At 43.9% G+C, this 3,717-nt stretch overlaps 1 non-coding gene across 1 annotated transcript; it reads right to left on the reverse strand.

Moving 5' to 3' along the window:
* Nucleotides 1-3,398: 3,398 nt before the first annotated feature.
* Nucleotides 3,399-3,471, reverse strand: Trnav-aac. The gene has a single exon. It is a non-coding gene; the product is annotated as a tRNA-Val (tRNA).
* Nucleotides 3,472-3,717: the final 246 nt, after the last annotated feature.

The following is a 3,717-nucleotide window of genomic DNA, read 5'->3' on the forward strand; positions in this document are numbered from 1 at the left end:
TAATCACACTTGGATAATTTTGTTTTATCATCTGCTGCACACTTTGTTTGGAAAACAGTCCAGACCTTTTACTTTAAGAATGCAAATGGATTACAATATCAAAATTTTCACGTCCAAAGTACTTTCTGGTAAAGCAGGTCCAACGAGAGGAAGAGAAAAAGGGGATAATCCTAGGGGATTATAACTTAGTCGTGGTTCGAAATAGACACTTTCTTCAGGCCTGGATATTTTCTCTAGAGCCCTGAAAATCAACGTGCATTAAAATATTTTTCAACAAAAAGTTCATAGAACTATTCATGCTTGAAGCACCAGCTGTTAAAGAACAGTTAAACATCATGGCGGAACTCGGATTTGGCGAAATAGAGAAGAACGATAAGGGTGCCCCTCAACCGAGCTCTAAAGTCTGATTTAGCTGCTGGCTGGAATAGGTACAAATAAACTGGAAAAGCTATAAAGAGGAGCATAAGGTCGGCTAAAGAATCATCATGGAGACGCTTTTGTGAAGAAACTAACTACCTTGAGGCGCCCTTAAAGTTAAAGCGGATGCTTGTCATAGAACGTAGCCAGCAGCTGGGGTTTTTACGTTTACAGAGCGGAAGGTACACAGAAAGCGATGAAGAAATAGCAAACCATTTACTCGAAGTGCACTTCCCAGGCAGCATCCAAAATTTCATTTCGGAACAAGTGAAATAGACATTTAGAGCGTTTCATAGATTGAAGTCTGCAGGCCCGAATGAATATTCCTGATCTAGTAATGGGGGGAAAGAATGCCGTGGGTCTACATAGTCAGAATATATACCGTGCTCCTCCGTGATTGCTCCTAGTTATGGATACCTTGCTATGGTTCCTTGAGAACACAAAGATCTTCACACAAGCATTTGCGGACGATCTAGCTATAATAATTTTCAGAAAGTTTGCGCACACAGTATGTGACCACTTGAATGTAACGCTGCATGTTTGCACCAACTGTGGATTGGTGCCTTCATAACGGAACGTCAGGCCAGGCTACACGCTACCGACCTTAGCGGGGGCGGAAATCCAGCTGATACAAACAGTCAAGTATTTCGATATTTCGACTCCAAGTTAACGTGGAAACATCATATCCAGGAACAATAGCAAAGTCCAGCTAATTGCTCTCGTGATGCGATAGTTAAAACCTGGGACTTTCACCAAAAAGGTATGCATTAATAATAAAACCCATTCTGATGCATGCTTGCATCGTCTGGTGGCCGAGACTGAACTTTGATAACAGCAGCAAGCTGTTGACGCAGATTCAAAGGTTCGGTTGCCTAAGTTTTACTGAAGCAATGAGTAGTACGCCGACCGCGGCACTCGAAGCTATCCTAAATCTACCCCCATTCATTTGGAGGTGAAACAGAAAGCTGCTAACGACGCATATAGACTTGATACTATTTGCGCATGAAAAAGCGGTTAACCATAAGGTCATGCGTCCTTCTGGAAATTCCTTGCCAATTTTCGCCGATCATATGGTTTCCAGATTCGTCTTTGAAGAAACATACTTCGTCGTAATCACCAAAAGAGAAGAATGATTGATAAATGGCCAAGAATCTTTTGGGATTACAGACTTAATAATTTTCATCTTTGGGTCGGTCGTGGAAGACGGATCGATTATGGAACTGGCTCGACTTCTCGGAAAAATAACGAGCATATTCCAGGCGGAGATATATATCATTCCATTGGCAGCATAATAAGATTTTCGACAAAAATGGAGGGGACGCCCAATTCAATTTGTTCTGACAATCAGCACTAAACAGCAACGACATATCAAGCCAGTTGGTGTGGAGTTGCCATCAGGTGCTGCTGAAACTTGGCCTACTGAAAGAAATTTTTCTGTTATGAGTGCCAAGGCACTTAAACATCGCTGTCAGACTGACTCACCAAGGTTCGGGACCCATAATGGTCGAGCCAAAATCAGCTTTTGGCATCCGACCATCTACTGACAAGTGCACTTTAAAGTGGGAAATTGCAAGAATTCACCCAGACAAATCAAGAAATTTAAACTTCTGCCGGCAGGCGGATATCTTTGTGAACGAACCCGAGGCCGCTAGGGCGGCATTTTTGTTGTCCCTTAAGAAGTGGATTTTCTTCAATATAGTCTGCGCGTTCTCTGTCTCTAGAAAATGTTCTCAGATTCGCTAGAGCCTGCCAACGCCGTAGGCGGCAGGCCTTTGAATAGGTGATCTCCGGGGATAGTATAATGGGCCTAATAAAGGGATGAGTGCTTGAAGCTGCTGTTCCCCCACTATACTAAACCAAACTAAACTAAAGCACCAGCCCCCAGTTTCGGAGTTTTTTTTAGTTTTCGGCGGCTTTAGTAAGCAACAATATACAATTCAGGTGAAATTGTGTGCAATACTGCTGATGATGCATCTTCGACGCTACTTCACCTGCAGTGTGATGGGCGAATGGCCCAGTGGCCGCGGTGGTTAGCCACCAGTCTTGGTTGTGTTGTGGTGTACGCAGAGCGGTAGTTATCTGGTGAAAGATTCCGTTGCGGTTCTCCGCTTCGGGCTGATTCCAGTTAACCCTTTGGGGAGCTCCGTCCCCACGTACTCGAGGAGGGCGATCAAACCCGAGTCTACAAGGGACTCATCTGAAGTAGCTTCGGCCACGAAGCCTCACCGGTGGTTATCTGATATCATGGGAACCGGGACGGCCCTCTGAGAGCATATGCTCCGATAGAACTCCTAGAGGATATGTTCTCGGCCCGGTTATTTGCGGTTGGCCCCCTAGTGGGAGTTTCATGGTGGTTGTGGTTATGCCTACATCGCGGGCAGAGCTCCTTGGAGCTCAAGCGTGGAGTTGCACTGTACAACTCGGGTGCCGTACCCCTTAGTTGCGGCAGAGGTGTTAGATAGGCCTCGCATCCGCTGGTATGAATGCTGAGCCTGCACTCAGTATAAACCAGGACTGCTATGCTTGCATGGCGGGGCTCTGATTGTGGTCACAAAATCAATCTGTGTCCGAAGAGGACCGTGGGGTTATGCCTATACGGCAAGTACTCACGTTAAACCCCCAGGACTTTCATGATGATGCATCTAATTCAAACTTAAGAAGTATATGCAGGGTAAAGCCAAATCCGTTGAGGCGATATTCTGTCACGATGTTTTCTTCTTCATTTCGCTTCTACCGGAAGGTACAGGCAAATCTGTCCCATTTCTAACTAAGCTTAAGTTTAATACTTGTCAAGCACTCTAAATCCTAAACCTAAATTTGATAAAGACTGATTTGCAAGGCAAATTTTGATTAACTTCACCGATTTTTCCATACCTATGTTACCACTCTTGAAAGCAAAAAAATATTTTGTATTCCAGTTTTTGGAGATTTCTTTCTTATTAAGCGAATTGAGAGAGATATCATTCATGACTCCAAAATAATGTTTTCGCCCGGGATCGAACCGGGGACCTTCCGCGTGTTAGGCGGATGTGATAACCACTACACCACGAAAACTGGATGGTACTCCTTTACCGTTTTTTAACCGCCATAAATGAATATTTTTGAACATAGTACAACTCCCATAAAGAAATCCAAAGTTTCCATAAACTCAACTAGTCTTTCCACTCTGCTTAAGATTCGTCAATCTAATACTTATTTATAATGCGAAAAGGTGAAGTTTCCCCTTGTTCAACTGGTCTGCCTGCTCATGTCATTATGGTGATTGGCGTCTGAATTTTGGTAGCCATTCAGAGTAATTTA

Source organism: Hermetia illucens, chromosome 4 (genome assembly GCF_905115235.1).
Source record: "Hermetia illucens chromosome 4, iHerIll2.2.curated.20191125, whole genome shotgun sequence".
NCBI lineage: Eukaryota > Metazoa > Arthropoda > Insecta > Diptera > Stratiomyidae > Hermetia > Hermetia illucens.